The sequence below is a fragment of the Suricata suricatta genome, chromosome 10 (assembly GCF_006229205.1).
Source record: "Suricata suricatta isolate VVHF042 chromosome 10, meerkat_22Aug2017_6uvM2_HiC, whole genome shotgun sequence".
NCBI lineage: Eukaryota > Metazoa > Chordata > Mammalia > Carnivora > Herpestidae > Suricata > Suricata suricatta.
The window spans coordinates 75007161-75024557 of NC_043709.1; the positions used below are offsets into that span (position 1 = coordinate 75007161).

The 17397-nt window shown below is 39.1% G+C and overlaps 1 protein-coding gene across 4 annotated transcripts in view; it reads right to left on the reverse strand.

Moving 5' to 3' along the window:
- FGD4 (FYVE, RhoGEF and PH domain containing 4) overlaps positions 1-17397 on the reverse strand; it is a 159814-nt gene that overhangs the window by 111428 nt on the left and 30989 nt on the right. Inside the window, exon 1 of one of the 4 annotated variants that reach the window (XM_029953253.1) lies at positions 611-766. The exons of 2 other annotated variants lie outside the window; for them this stretch is intronic. The gene's annotated coding sequence lies outside the window, so the exon portion shown is untranslated. Of the gene's footprint in view, positions 1-610; positions 767-17397 lie in introns of those variants that run through there. One more of the 4 variants, XM_029953248.1, reaches the window with a different exon arrangement.

The window sequence follows — 17397 nt, forward strand, 5'->3', positions numbered from 1 at the left end:
GTGTAGGGGATTGTTTCAGTCACACAAAACTTAAAAAGCAAATATTCCATCTAGCTTTTCTATTATTTCCTTTTTTTTTCTGGCTCACAGAGGAAGGAAATTAGAAAGAAAAATAAGCCAATTTATCAAATATAACCACTTTTCTAATTATGAATCTTAAAGCTGCATTATATAATTCATATTTAGTTACATCTAATAGGACTGCTCCCACAAAGAAAAGGGTTTTTTTTTTTTTTAATTCATTCCATGATGAAGCCAGTCTCGTTACTGCTCTTAATATCCTTTAATGGGACTGTAAGAACTGGAGCAAAAACTCCAGTTTGCATAAAAGACGTCACCATCAGAGCTCAGCCTACCTTCTTCATGTCACCTACTCACAGCCACACACAATCTAACGCTCCAGCCACATTCCTGCCTTTACCATTCCTGGAACATAGTCATATTCTTCCATGCTATATATATGCAAAGACCCTTAGTGGATACCTGTAACCATAAGTGGTACTGAATCCTATATTTACTTTTTCCCATACCTACACACCCATAAAGTCTATTTTATAAATTAGGCACTGTAAGCGACTAGCATTATTAATAAAACTGTAATAACAGTTACGTGAGTATGCGCACTCGGTCTCTCAAGCTCTCTTGTCCCACACTTCCCTTTCTTCTCCGGATGATGTGGGGCGATAAAATGCCTGTGCGAGGAGATGGAAGTGAGGTGAATGACGCAGACGCGGTAACACACTGTTCGGCTACTGGTGACCTGACCAGCAGGATCAGCTGCTTGTGACACTGTGGCTGAAGGGGACTGCACAGCGACATTCCTCACCTCTCAGCATGCCTCCTTCTCACCATCCTGTGCCTAAATAAGTTAGTGAACTTCAGACTAAAGAAACATTAAAAAATATCTTCTTTGCTCAATTATTTTCATTCACTATTTTGCTATTTTCCACTCTAAGTTAGCAATTCTGATAGAAATAAATTTATTGGGCGATGTTAAAAGAGAAAAACTGGTGATATTCTACATAAATTGGTAACTTCACCAGGTCAATAGTCATTGGGGGCTTACATTTACAAAGTCACAAAAATAATCATTTTCAAGCTTTATGTATTTATTATACTCAAATTAGATTTCATAGTTCTAAGAAGTCATGTGATCTAAAAAATGTATCATCCTTATTACTCTGATAAATATGTTATCATATAACAAATCATCATTCATAGAATTTAACTCTTGTTATAGATTTTTAAATGCGGGTCAATTTCCAATTATCCAGATGAATTTGGAAAGAAATTATATAAAGTATAAACACGAATAATTCACACACTTTAGTCCATGGATTGGTTTTCAAGCTTTGTAAGAACTTGTTTAGAGGAAACATTTCTAGATTGTTACATTCTATCTTCTTTCTTTTCCTACCTTCCTTTTATAGGAGAGTTTCAAACTTAAATGCCTGAAACGCAGGAGGAAAAAAACCCCAAGAAAAATAAAGAGGGGAAAGTGTATCCGTAATATGTAACAAAACATCTTAAACATTTTATTTTCATCTCGCTACAATTTTCTCCATGCAGTTTCCTAAATTTCTTGGTCTCACACCCCAAAAACTTGTCCCACCTGTTTTCTCTCCTCTAACAGATCCCTGTAACTCATAGTCCGAAACCATTTATTGAGCCCATACATGACTTCAGTGTCACCTGCTTTGTCCTCAGTTCTTTATAACTGTTATCAGCTTGGCCTCCAGACTTCCAACAGAAAGATATCATTACTCAGATTCTGCTCAACAAGGAAGACCAGAAACTAATAAGCATAATATTTACTCTATGAAAGAGAACTGAGGGGAATAAATGGAGAACATGAAAAATATGTATCATTTATTGACTTCTCTATATCCCTGCTCATATAGCTCTAAATTTCCTAACAGACAAGGTCATGAATATTAGAAAGTACTCACTCATATAACACATATTAACGAAGCACCCAGTCTCTATCCGTCACTGTTCTAGGCTCTAGGCATACAGCAGTGAACCACACAACAATGAAACAGATTTACATAAATGCTAGCTGGCAGAAAGTGCCACGAGGAAAACAAAACTACGTAAAGGAGACTGAGAGCTGTTGGGTGCATTGGTTCAAGGAAGGCTTCCCTGATCGGGTGACAATGAGTGGACTCAAAGAAAGTGAGGCACACAAATATTTGGGGGATTAACATTCCAAGGGAAAAGATAAAACTACAAAAGTCCTAATGTAGGAGCAGAGTTGATGTGTTCAGGGAGAAATCAGAAAGACAACATGGATAAATAGAATGGGCAGGGAGTACGTTTAGCATGGAGGTCAGAGTTAACAGGGTAGAGGCTGGGGTCAGGAGAAGCAGGACCTTGTATACTGCCAAGAGGACGGAGGCTTTTCCTCTGACAGAACTGAGAATCTACTGAAGGGTTGTGAGAAGAGAGACCATGATCTGTTTTCCACTTTTAAAGGAGCATTCAGGCCGCTGGGTGTAGAACAAACTCTAAGAAGTCAAGGGCAGATAGGAAGCTATTGGAATAATCCAGAGAAAACTGGAGCATAGCTTGAAGCAGGGTAGCAGCAGTGGAGAAATTACGACACAGTCAGTTTGAAGTCTCTTGAAGCAGGATTTGTTGACAGATCAGATGGAAGAAAAAAAAATTAACAAAACTAAGGTTTTTGGGGGTGCCTGGGTGGCTTAGTTGGTTAAGCATCTGACTTTGGCTCAGGTCATGATCTCACCATCTGTGAGTTTGAGCCCTGCATTGGACTCTGCTGACAGCTTGGAGCCTGCTTCAGATTCTGTCTCCCTCTCTTTGTTCCCCTCCCCTGCTCATGTTCCATCTCTCTCCCTGAAAAAATAAGCATTAAAAACATTTTTAAAAAGACTGTTTTTAACCCAGGCCTAAGAAGTAACAGTTGCTATGCAAGGACCTGGAGAAGGCCACAATGACTTAGTGGGTTTTCTTTTTTTAATTAAAAAATAGTCTTGCAGACATGCTCTAAGAGGAGAATGGTTTTTCCCGAGGACAGGTCTTAATAACTACCATGTAGAATGATCAACCTCCATGGCTAACACTGTTGCTCATCACAGGCATTTTCCCTTTGCTGCTTCAACATAGGAACCAGCCAACTACAGACCCCTGTTCAATTAGCAGAAGGGAAAAAAATCATAGAAGGACCCTACTGTGGTAGGGGACAAGTCAGGGAATATATTTAAATCAGGGAGAAAACCTTTAGAGATATATTCCAGACCAGCAAAAATTACCTCCCTATTTTGTAAACAAGAAAGAACACGGAGAGTAAGGATGATTATCAGAGGGTAGATCAGAAAGGAGGTAGGGACTGGGCACCTAGGAAAAGGCTTTTTTATTTTTTGAATGAATACTGTTCTAGCATCTAAGGAGAGCCGGTCCAATTTAAATCTTACTCTTGGATTACAATGTAAGTTACATTCTTCTGGTTGAATATGAAATGAAGACCATACTATCATCCCTGCAAAGATTAAACAATACTTCCTATTGAGTCACTGGTCACTCTATTTTTTACTTTTCAATTTCCATGTGAGAGTCTGCCTATAAGAATAGGTTTTAAAAAGGAAAATTTCTTCAAGTCATTAAATAAAGATAAAACTTTTACAAATAACAGGTAACTAAATATGCATATGAAAAATGTTTTCTTAGACAACTTATTAGCAATAAAAAGAAACTACTGGTATGGGCAGGAAATGCTCTATTACTGTCTTTTCAGTTTAAAAACCTTGAAAGGAACTTGTAAACCCCACATTATGGTAGCAGCCACTCACTACAGGGAGGTGCCCTTTAGAACAGAAAATTCTAGTAGTTTTCTCTCCATCTGAGAGCTGCCTTTCCATGAGGGAATATTAATTCCCTCCAATCAACCCTAACTGTTTGAAGCTGGAATGAGAAGAGAGAGCAGCTATTTCAGGGAAAGAGAGAACTTCACTAAAATACTTCCTCTTGTCACTTTGAAACAATTTTTCATATTCAGAGTATGATGGGGAAACCGTGGTGAGATCACCCAAACCTTGAACTTACTTATGCAAGAACAGTGGAACCCTCCCAGAGCAATCAAGCCTTCCACGTGGATAGATGAGGTGAGGAAGCAGGAGCGGGCATGGACGGGGATCCTCGATCTGCAGCAACTACTAGGAGCTGGGAACAGAGCCAGCCAAGGCTGCGGGGCTCAGCGCGGGAGCCTCAGCTCGCCTGCTGCAGTACTAGACAACCCCACCCTCGCGCCCCGTGCAAGCCCCACTGAGGCCAAACAGAGGAAAGAGAGACGTCAGAAGGAAGAGAACCCTGGTAACTGTGAAGACGGCCTGTCGTAAGGTGCAGCTCATCTTGTTTAGCAGGCATCCATCAGGAGGGTTTATACCCCCGCAGAAACAATGGGAAAACAGAGACACAAAATGAACCCATTTCAGCCTTAAAAAATATTTTTAGCATAAATTTCCTGTCACATGGTTATATTTCTACCACACAGTAGAATTTCATTCCTTTTTGAAAGTCAATTTTTCATTTATATGCTTGCTCTCTAGAATACTGGAAGAAAGAGTAGCTTAATACCACTATTTTTAAAAAAACCCCAAATCTATGCCTATCTCTACAATGTTATCTACTGTGATACACATAACACTCCCCTGAACTTTACTAAAACAAGGAGGCTGGGATGGTGGGATTTGTTGGAACGTAACAGTGCTCACGCAGTAGCACTAGAAAAGGATTAGTGGTAAACATTTCTTAGCTTTGTTCACACCAGAAACGGAAGAAAAAAATTCTTGCTTTTTTTCTCTGAATTCCTCTCCTTACTGACTGAACTTTCAGACCGCTCTAATGTTAGTTAGAATGAGTCAGAGAAATAGAACTTAAACAAATTTGTACTTTGCTAACCCAGGGACACCTCTTGAAAGAGCCAAAAGCCATGAAGATAGTACATATTTTAATGCTAAAGTTGAAAAATACTGTGAATCCTATTCATTAAAACAAAACCACACTCTTTGCCACTTGTAAGTCCCTTGGCATGCTGTATTACCAACTGACCGCACACACTATTAAAAAACAAAAAACAAAACTAAGAAAGACACACCAGAAAATGAAACCACTTACCTTGATCAGTGGACTGACTTCACATATATTGATAATTAGTTCACTTTGGTTTGATAAGAAAATATTCGTCTTTACTCTTTTAGAGATCATGTGATAAAATCTCACCCCTGGCTTTAAAGCCTCTGGTCCACAGATGGCAGGAGATCACACAGAGCAGCCGGGAGCTGGCCCCAGTGCCCTGGGCACCTCACGGCATTCCCGGACCTCACGCTCAACGCCAACCTCCTGCATAATATGCCACACCTCCCAGAGGAAGGGCTGCTGCAGGGTTCTCATGAGACCAAGCATCAGAGGATGGAGAGACTTCTATTTATTACGGCAAAATCAACAACAACGGAGGCACATGGAAGCTTCGAGTGAACTAGAAATACATTTGGGAATAGGACAGTTTATAAACTGCCTAATTCCTCAACTGTTAGTAATGCTCTCAAAAAGCCAGCATGAAAACAGTTTGTTTCCACTTTAACTGGGTCCATGCCCTGGACCAAAGAGGTTACAGATTCAGGGATTCACAGGCTTAAGATGATAAAATGTCATTTTGGATGATCACAAATGCTATTTGGCCACTCTGACCTTGCATTTTAGCACAGTTCATTGAGCTTAGTGAATAAATACTACTAACAGATTTCCCAAGGAAACCAAGTTTTATGTGAATTCAGAACACTGTACAACTGGTATAATATTGATTACTCATTTTTCCAAATCTTTATATGTTTGTGTCATTCAACAAGTACTTTAAAAATTCCTCATATCCTGAAATATTAGAAAATGTCAATTAAAATATTTATAAGATCACAATGAAGTAATAGGCTAGACAGACATCCCTCTCATGGTTAGAAATAACCTCCCCAATCTCCTCATTGTGTCCATAGGCAATCACGGTCACACTCCAGTTGCATCAAATCACTTGGATGGCATTTTAAACACACATTGCAGGGGAGCCTGGGAGGCTCAGTCAGCTGAGCATCTGACTTTGGTTCAGGTCACAATCTCACAGTTCGTGAGTTTGAGCTCTGTGTTGGGCTCTGTGCCTACAGCTCAGAACCTCAAACCTGCTTCAGATTGTGTCTCCTCCTCTCTCTCTCTCAAAAATAAACATTAAAAAAGTTAGAAAAAAAAAACCCCACACACATTGCCTGTGGTGCCAGGGTGGCTCAGACAGTTAAGTATCCAACTTTAGCTCAGGCCATGATCTCGCTGTTTGTGAGTTCAAGCCCAGTGTTAGGCTCCCTGCTGTCAGCACAGAGCCTGCTTCAGATCCACTCCCTCCCCTCTCTGCCCCTCTTGTACTCAAGCTCTCTCTCAATAAGAAAATAAACATTAAAAAAATAACAATAATAAATAAAACACAGATTGCCTAATCCCATCTCCAGAGCTGAATTCAATAAATTCCATGGTGGAGCCCCAGAATTTACATTTCTAACAAGCTCCCAAGTGACAGGAACACTACTGATCTGGGACCGCACTTCAAGGACCACCCTAGGAGAAGTACTTGTGCAAAGATTTGCCTGTTTGGAGTCTTGACCAGTTCACTGATGGCATAAAGCTCTGGCTCACTTGCATCTGCTTAGAACTGCTTGATGTCAGGGCAGGAGGGCGAGACCCAGGACTGAGGGGCTATGTCTCATTCCAATGAGACAGGAACTTCCACCTGCTCATCAGGAAGTGGGGGTTATCAACTTACTAATTCCTAATAAAAGAAATCTGCTTACTAAATACTAGGCATGTATAGGTTTTAAAATGCATCTAAAAAGAAGGGACAATTAGAACCATAAAGAAAAGGAGTGCAAAAAAGAAGATATTGGAATTGTCTTTTATTTCCTTTGCAAATTCCACCCTTGTGTCTGAATTTCACTGTGGCAGGAAAACTGTCTATACTGGATTCCAGGACCACTTCGCCTTGGCAAACTTCGGTAATGTAAAAAACAGAACGTTTCCCTGTCATAAAAATCATCCAGTTGATGCGCTTTCTGATATTTGATAGCCATGTTTAAATTATAAATTCAGGTTTGGTTTTCAAACAAATATCTTCTCTTTTTTATTTTTAATATAGTTAACATTTACTTTTGTGCCAGGTGCTGCTAAGCACTTTCCATGCAGCATGCCATTAAATCCTCACTGTGAGGCAATGACAATTTATCACCATGAAAGAGGAGTGCCGGGAAGGCAGGGAACGGTGATCGCCCTTTCACAGGGGAGAAAACTAGGCTTAAGAGGTTAAAAAATTTGGCCAATAACACTAGTAAGATCACAGCCTTTAAGAAGTTGAATTCACTTTTGTACACTAAATTAAGATATAATAGAACCCGGGGCGCCTGGGTGGCTCAGTCGGCTAAGCATCCGGCTTTGGCTCAGGTCATGATCTCACAGTTTGTGGGTTCAAGGCCTGTGTTGGTCTCTGTGCTGACAGCTCAGAGCCTGGGGTCCGCTTTGGATTCTGTGTCTCCTTTCCTCTCTGACCCTCCCCTGTTCGTGCTGTCTCTGTCTCTCAAAAATAAATTTAAAAAATTTAAAACATTAAAAAAAAATAAGGGATCCACTTTTGAATTTTTATACAAACATGGTAATAACATATAACTATTGACTCTCATTGGCCACAATAATCTGCAATTATATTCAGCATCAAACCACCTACTTGTTTTCTTTTTAATCCAGAAGAAATTTTACTTTTTTACTTCATATTTTTGTTTAAATTCTAGTTAGTGAACATAAAGGGTAAAATTGGCTTCAGGTGTAGAATTTAAATGATCCATCACTTACATATAACACCCAGTACTCATCCCAACAACCATCTACCACAAACTTGTAACTAAATTCTAAGTTCCCTACTAGTAGCCGGGGCAGTGTCTTACACAGTTAAACATGCACTTCCATATGACCCAGCAATCACGCTCATAGGTACCTGCCCAAGTGAAATGAATACGTTTTAACAATGACACAAAAACCTGCACATGAATGTTTACAGGGGCTTTATTCATAGTCACCAAAAGCTGGAAACACTCAATCATCCTTCAATTAGTAAATGGATAAGCAAACTGTGGTAAATCCATGCAATGGTGTAACATTCAGCAATTAGAAGGAATTAGAAGGACATTCACGTGTGCATTAGAAAGGAGCCAACCGATATAAAAATAGAACTAGCACCACAACAAAGCAATTGGACTACTAGGTAGTTACTCAAAGGATGCAAAAATACAGATCCAAAGGGGTACCTGCACTCTGATGTTTAAAGCAGCATTATCAACAATAGCCAAATTATAGAAAGATCCCAAATGTCCACTGACTGATGACTGGATAGAGAAGATGTGATAAATAAAGACAATGGAATATTACTCAGCCATCATAAAGAATGAAATCTTGCCAACTGCAATGATGCAGACAGAGCTAGAGTGTATTATGCTAAGCAAAATAAGAGAAAGACAGAGAAAGACAAATATCATATGATTTCATCATGTGTGAAATCTAAGAAATGAAACAGGGGAAGGAAGAAAAAAGAGAGAGAAGGGAGCAAACCAGAAGAGACTATTAACATAAAGAACAAACTGAGGGTTGGTCAAGGGGAGGTGGGTGAGGGATGGCTTAAATGGGGGGTGGGTATTTAAGGGGTACACTTGTAATGAGCTCTGGGCATTATATGTAAGTACTGAATCACTAAATTTTGCTCCTGAAACCAGTACTACACTATATGTTAACTAACCAGAATTTAAACAAAAACTTGAAACAAAAACAAAAACAAACAAAAAAGAATCTAACTTAAAAGGCCACATGTATATGATTCCATACGACATTGTGGAAAAGGCAGCCTCTAGGGACAGAACATAAATCTGAAGTAGCAGCTGGTATGGGGACAAACTGGTTGATGGCGGAGTATTTGAAGGGGATAGGACTGTTCTAGGTCTTCAGTGCAGTGGCGGTTACGTAACTGTATGCATTTGTCAAACCTCCTAATTATACCCTTAGGAGGGTTAGTTTTGTGGGTTAATTTTGTTGTATATAAATTATCCCTTAATTCTGGAAATTAAGGAGCAAATAAAAGCAACGTATTAAGACAGCGACAGGAAAGCAATGCATGGTTTGTCTTAGTGTAAACTCAAAACCAAATCATTTTGGTCTATTCACTGCCTTTCTCATCAGTAGCAGAAATAATCACTCATTGATTTTGTCTGTGATTTTTAAAAATCTTTTTTTCCCTTTTATATCTTATTTATTTATTTTTTGAGAGAGCAAGAGAGAATGAGAAAGTGAGAGTGTGCATGAGTGGGGGAGAGGCAGGGGAAGAAGAAGAGAGAGATGTGAGGCTCAGTCTCAGGACCCACTGTGAGATCATGACCCGAGCTGAAATCAAGAGTCACACACTTAACTGACTGGGCCACTCAGGCGCCCCTGATTTTTAAAAATCTTAAATTCAGAAGTGACCTAATTAGTTCCCCACCTAAAGTCCATCTGGGAACACTGAAGTTTATAATAATACCTTTAAATGGACCTTTCAAATAAATGTTTAGGTATTTAGTAAGATTATTTGTCACAGATATCAAAGCTCCAAAAATACCTAAAATCATTGCTCAACTACTCACAGCTACTTACAAACACCCTGCGCACTGAACACTTAACAGGCCGCCACTCTGCTCCTGTGCCTCTCCTCCTTACAGAGAGGTTATTCTTTACAAATTGTTGAAGGAGGACTTAGAAAAGTCTGCTGGACATTCACCTAGTACTGTATTTCATAACACTTGTTGAATTTCGTTTACTTGTCGTGTTAAAGGCTATTTCTTTGCTTTCAATAGCTTACCATTTCTAATGAAGTGACCTAAGACAAAAATTTTACCACACAGCTTGTACTTTCTAAACTAAAATTTATTAATCTGCAACGTTTATTAAAAAGGTGGTGGATTAAGTGGTCTGACCTAGTATTTGTATCTAAAGCTACCTGGCACATCCTCTGTTGTGTACTTGAAAATGTCCATGGACTAATGCCAAAGTAGCTTTAATAATTATTTACTAACCAATATATTTTGGCAATAAATAACAAGACAATTATACCAAGTGAATGCTAGTATTTCACTTTGTTCAGATATAACCAGGAGTAACAAAAAGGAAGTATTTGTGACTTTCAGTTATCAGCTAAGGAGCAAAATCCTCACTCTCCAATGTTATTTAACTGAGAGGCAATCTCCATTTTCACAGAATAAAACTAATCTGAATCTTAACGCATTTTTCACGCTTTAGTCTTCTAACAACAATCTAATAAACTCTAGTAACAATTTGATATTAAAATGATTCCCTCGTTGGACTAAAAAACACACATTTTAATTTAAAAAGCCAACAAACTGATGCCTAATTTGCATTTCTCATGTCTGTGAGCCTTAATGAAGGCCTAAAAATTCTTGAATACATTGCAGGTAAATGTTGTTGCTTAAATATTTTTGTACCAAATTATTTTTATACAGATCTTCAAAGCAAGCCTATTATCCCTGAATTGTTATTCTTTTAAAAATATTTAATAGAAATGTTTTATGTTAATTCTTTAGTTAGATGCTTAGAGTCCCAACCACATAATACTGTTAAGGACCCCTCAGGGGCGTCTGGGTGGCTAAGTTGGTTAAGTGTCCAGCTTCGGCTCAGGTCATGATCCGACGGTTCATGGGTTCGAGCCCCACGTCGGGCTCTGTGCTGACAGCTCTGAAGACAGGATCCTGTGTCTCCCTCTGTCTGATCCTCCCCTGCTCATGCTGTCTCTCTCTCTCTCTCTCTCAAAAATAAATAAAAAACATTAAAAAAAAACATCTTTAAGGACCCCTCAAACCAGTTTCTGGGTGGAAGATAATATAAGCCTCGGTTACACTGCTGCCCATTCTGGGTTCTAATTCAACTCTGTTTCTCTTCTACTCGGGCCGCCCAGGGAAAGCTACACATCCCTCTTATGGTATGCGGATAGCGGCAGCTCGTACACTTCAGGTACACAGGAGAAGAAACGTTATATTTGCAATGTCGTCTGACTTTAATAATTCTCTAATAAAAAATACATAATCCTAGAGAACAAAAACACTCTTTTCTCACCTAAGTCATGGAACTGATCTCCATACCTCAGTTTATCACCTGTCTGATTTTCTTGGTTCAGGGTTCCTGCGTCACAACACTCACTTCACATGTTCACACACACTACTCAGCAGGACACACACTTGAAGTCGGGGCTGTGTCTCTCCTGTGGCATTTCCCTCACTATGGTCCACCTTCACGTCTGCATGCTTTTTATCTAATTTAGCCTTTGTACTAATCCCAGGTAACTAATATGGTCTAAATTCAAAGGAGCAACAAAGTTAATGGGTAAATACAGTGTTTTTTCTTTAATTATGACCATTCTTTTTTTCTTTTTCTTTTTCTTTCTTTCTTTTTTTTTTTTTGGCATAACTCCTCTGGATTCCACTTGAACAGTGCCAGGTAATGACCCTACACTTGAAGAGCTGTGTATATATTTCCTTTAGGAAATCTCATTTACTTCAGAAGACATTAATTTTGAGATTTCAAATTCCACAATCATCATCTTGCCACTACCTGGATTTCTCATTTTCCTAGTCTAAACTCTTGAATGAACCTATTCTTAGCTCTCCATTAAAGAATATACACACAGTACTGCTGGACACACGGGACATGTCTGCTTCTCTCCTCTGTTTCTCCCTCCCAATTACAGTCCTCCTGCCTCACCTGCCTCACAACAGCGTCACTCTTTACAAACGGTTTATCTAGCAGTTTCTTGTCCCTCACCTGTGTGAACCACAACACTGTCCACCTGTAGGGCTCTGGTGCTGAGGTTGCCGTTTCATGTAACAAAATACTATGGCAACTATTTTAAAGGATATAAAATTTCAGTTACGGAAGATGAGAAGTTCTAGAAATGGCTAGTGGTGACAGTAGTAGAACAATGTGAATGTATTAATGCCACAGAGCTAAACACTTAAAAACAGCAAAAAGGGTAAGTTTTGTGAATATCTTACGACAATAAAGTTATTGCGACTAGGACGTCTTCCACTGTGAATTTATGACAACCAACCTAAGTCAGCCTACTTCTGCTTTGGCCAATCTCTTTGTTGATGCTTATGAAGTCCCTTTCATAGACTCTCCACCGCCTGACCGTGCCTTTGCATTCCTCTTTCTTTGGCATCAATTGGGACAACTGACCCGCTTGAAGGCTACAGCTCCTCCCCTGTGCAGAAGATTATAAAGCATCTGTTTCCAGTACCAACTTAATGCTCTCTTCCATATAAATGAAAGCTACCCCTTACACAGGAGAAGGGAAGACTGAACTTCATCTGACAGGGCAAGGGAGACCTTACTAGGCGGCAAAGGAGGAAAGCACCGTATTTCAGGCTGCGCAGTGAGGAAATGTGAGGCGGATTTGCCAGCTTCACTGTGGCTGGCAGGGCTGGTCATCACTCCCTCCCCAGCTGATAGCCTGATCGGCTGCTTGCTGCACTCCGAATGAATCCACACTCCACAAAATGCCTTAAGGCTCTGTCTCCTGCTTACCTTTCCAGCCTCATTCCTTGCCACTTTGCTTTCAAAACATGTTCCCAAACCATGTTCCCTCTATCAATCACTGGTTTAAGAAGCAAGTCAAAAAATATTTTCTTCTCATAAATTTCCACAGGAATCTATTATTTTTTCCAACTTTGAAATAGTCATGTGGCTTCCAGAAAAGGCTCCTCTGAGACTTTAAGAAAATAAAACTTAGGCTTTGCCCTTGGCAGGTCAGATAAGGGGTAAAGTACAGCCAGTTACTTGCTACTAAGTTGGGAGAAAGAGGGAGGGTTTTTGTCCCCAACCCTTTTTTTTTTTCTTTATCAGCTGCCTTATCCAGATTTTTTAAAATTACTTGTCTCCCTTTCTTCAAGACCCTTATGCACAGCTTGATGGTGTAACGGCAGCTGTCTAGCCTTTTGTGTTGGCCCAAATATTCTTGAAGGACAAACTCAGAATATAGAAAAATAACCTAAATATAACCAGCACCATCCTGTCTCCAAATCAGCCATTCTACTTATTCCTTCCCTTTTATTCCACGGATAATAACACTCTTAAACATGCAGTTTCCTTTTTGATGCAATCAGAGGACTATATTACGGAAATAAAGAAAACTCCAAAGAAAGAAAAATAGAATATTAGTCATTCCAAATGTTAGTAAGTTTTCAGGTAACTTTTTCTAAGTTATTATCTTTGTGGTAGGAAATAAGATCAAGGACAAAAAGAGAACTTAAAAAAACACCCAATTTCCATCTTATGGGCCTTAAATTGATGAATGGTACATGATAAATTATAAATGTAATTGCTTGAAATTTTCAAATTATTATCCTAGCAATCTATATATTGTGGAATTTACCAATAGTGCTGAAACAGTATTTTCAGTAATTTTCAGTACTATACTAAGGATGATAAAATATTCATAAGTCTTTAAGACATACACTTAGTTTGTACATTAATCACTAGAACTTAAATAGTCTCATATTAATATGATATGTTCATTGTCTATGGAGAACGGCATAGTCTTTAGCTTCTACATAGCATAGCAGAGACTGATGTATTTAGCATCTGGGCACATAACACAAATGGCCAAGGACACCAGTCTACAACAGTATGAATTAGTTGCTTGTGGCAAACTGGAGAATGATTTTTAAAAACTTCAAAGCTCAAAAACATTCTGTGGATCAACTAAAACCCTGAGCCACTGATTTGAGGTTTGTTCTGTAATGGTTTTATGTTCTTTCACAAGGAATTATTGAGCCCCTATGTGGGACTCCATACAGTATACATGGCACACTGCTAAGTACTTGTCAACTTTTTAGAAAGTCCTGACACTCACCTTCAGCGGAATCTCATTTTCTTTTAACTGCACTATTCTTTTCAGTTCCTATGACCTTAAGGTCTTTCATATGATCAGGTCTCACTTCCCCCTGCAGGTTTCCTTTGGACACTTATTTACAACCGTAATTAAATGAAAGTTCATGCAACGTCCTTGTTTAGCATTTGTCCTCCCTACTATTCTCAAAGCTTCTGAAAAGCAAGGGCCATGCCTGTCCCATTCATTTCTATAGGCCCTGTGCACACTGTATCAAACACTTAATACAATCTCAATTAAGGGTTCCTCCCAAGGAGTCAAAGAGGGAGCAGACAAATAGAATGGTGATTGACAAGTTTGGCTGCGGGTCCCTGTTACAGCCATAGGTGTAGGGAAGTCAAGGAGGGCTTGCTAGAGCAATGATCTCCAAACTTTTTTTTTTTAATGTTTATTTTGTTTTTGAGAGAGAGAGAGGGAGAGAGAGACAGAGCGTGAGTAGGGAATGGGCAGAGAGAGAGGGAGACACTGAATCTGAAGCAGGCTCCAGGTGCGAAGCTGTCTGCAAAGAGCCTGATGCAGGGCTTGAACCCACGAACTGTGAGATCATAACCTGAGCCGAAGTCAGATGGTTAACCGACTGAGCCACCCAGGAGCCTCAATCTCCAAACTTTTTGAAGGCACATCCCTCTCAGTATGAAAACCGGGCATCGCACCTCCAAGTATGTATAGATGCATGTATATATGCGTAAGTTAAATGCATTAAATGCAAGTATTACTGCACTAAAATACAGACTGTAAAATACAAAAACAGAACTTAATATAGGATGAGGTACGGATAAGATACTATTTTTAAGGGATCAGTGTGATTCAATCTGCTGGGTTTTTTTTTTAAATCTTGGGTTAAACAGTTCATAATATAACCATTTGAAAGAGCAGATTGAAGTCAATTTACTTCCATATGTGATTTTAATGATTATTTCTAGCTGAGAAAAGTGCATAGTTCTAAAAGGAAGAACTGCATCATTAGCTGCACTGACTAAATCATGATATACATTTTTAAAATCCATCTACAAATTATGCAAAAGTTTTCCTTGAAATTCTCATAGTACATTTCCATCTGTCTTGATGTCTTGGAAAGTGTTTTTTTTTTTTTTATTTGGTCTAAACCCTACTATAGCTATCTCAAAGAGTTTAAAACAAGGCAAAAAAGATCTTGTATTTAAGTTTAAATGTGTATACAGAAATAGTTTTTATTTTTACTTTAGAGAGGGACAGAGATAGACCAGGAGCAGGACAGAAGGGCAGAGAGAGAGAGAAAATCCCAAACAGCCCGATACAGGGCTCAGGACCTGAGCCAAAATCAAGAGTTGGACATTTAACCAACCGAACCACCCATGCACCCCAGAAATAGTTTAAGTAAATTAAAAAAAATAAAAGATGCACTAATATGTATCTTGCTGAAGACACAATAATGGAAATATTTCCAAAGAGTCCTCTCAAAAATGCTCTGTCCATAATGCACTTTTTTCATTTGCTGATTTCAGTTACTTTCTTACTCATTCAAATGTTACCTTTACCCCAGAAGGACAGGTTGTGCTTATTTTTTAAAATTTATCTGCTAGGCAAGAACCTGCTAAATATGTATAGACAGATACTTCTCTTCATGTGGAGGATTAGCAAATGGGGAACATTTGTATTTTTTGTAAAAAAAAAAAAAAAAAAAAGGATATAAAGGTCTTTAGTCTGCAAACTCCTTTAAGTACTGTGCCATTATATAACCTACGAATTTGAGGTGTATGATGATTTGTCACCAAGTACTGCCAGAATTCCATTACATTATCTAACGTACGTAATCATCACAATTACATAACATAATGTAATCCCGGTCTTTTTGACCAGCCATGCCTAAAATTCCAGGGGCAGAAAGGAGACCCGCTTCTTCCAACACTTTAAAGACTTCTGGGTAAAACTCATTCTTCTCTTCATTCCTTCCAGTAGATGCTCTATTTAACACTTTCAACTTACTGGGCTTTAAGTACCAGGAACAGACATGAACGGACCCAGGAACATCCGAGATTTGTGGAGGATTTGCTTGGTTCTCTTCGTTGGGGTAGGGCTCTTTCCAGGAGTAGAGACATGGGAGCCAGGCGAGGTAGTTACTATTCTAATCCTATGGGGTGAGACCTCTCCCTGGCTTCCAGTCAATGAAATGGCAACACACAACTATTACTGGCCACTTGGGTAAATTCCTTTACCTAACATTTTTTTCATTAGCTTTAGTTCAGTTCAACAATCGAACTGTAAGCATGGGTTTTGTGCTGAGCCAAAAGCTGGGGATTTAAGATGAGTAAAATAATTCCTGGCCTCAAGAAACCAGTCAGCTAGGTAGAAAGACAAGATAACAGTCAGCTGCAAAATATGGTGATGACAGCTCTAACCACAGAGTGCTTCAGGAGCCCAGAGGAGAGGAATGCAGCTGGAAAGAGAGGTTTACTGGAAGACTGGTAGTTAAGCGGTATTTTGAAAACGCTAAAAGGTTTTTTTCCATTTAAAACAAACAGACTGTACAATGTATAGCCATTTCTTGCCTCAACATTCACACCGCTTCAATATTTCATTACTGAAATATATATAACTAACTTCATGCTTGGATAAATTTTAGACATTTTGCATAAACATAGATATTAAAACAGCCTTTTTCAAAGCTACTGCATTTCAGGCAGTCAAACTATTGAATTAGCTAGTGGATAGTACTCCAGATACACAGATGGTTCTTCTGAGGAAAAAACTGCTTCTTTGACAATTTTCTATGACAAAAAGGCAATGACAAATTCTGATAGGGGATGGGAGTGCTAATTTGGAAAAGGAGTGCCAAATGTTACAGCATCATCAGGTACTTCAACCTGAAGGCTAAAGCTAAGTGAGTTTAAAGCCATAAACACTCTACTCCATAGAGCCTTCAAAGTGGCCATGACCAGGAGTTGAGGATGTACTCATCAGAACTGGCCTAGAAGTTGTTAATCATCACAGAAGAGACTCAATGTATGCAATAATCAGAAAGCAGAAAAATAAATCAAGGAAGAGATATATTAGTGATTTTACAGCAATAATTTTATACTTATTTCAAGTTTTAAAAGTTTTATTTATTTTGAGAGAGAACATTAGCAGGGGAGGGTGTCACAGAGAGAGAGAGAGGGAGAGAGAATCCCAACCAGGTTCCACACTGTCACCGCTGAGCCCTATGCGGGGCTCAACACAGGACTTGAACCCATGAACCTGATCTCATGACCTGAGCTGAAACCATGAGTCAGATGTTTAGTAGACTGAGCCACCCAGGTGCCTCTTCCAATATTTTTAAGAGGGAAAACAAGGGTCACCTGGGTGGTTCAGTCAGTTAAGTGTCCAATTATTGATTCAGCTCAGGTCATAATCTCACG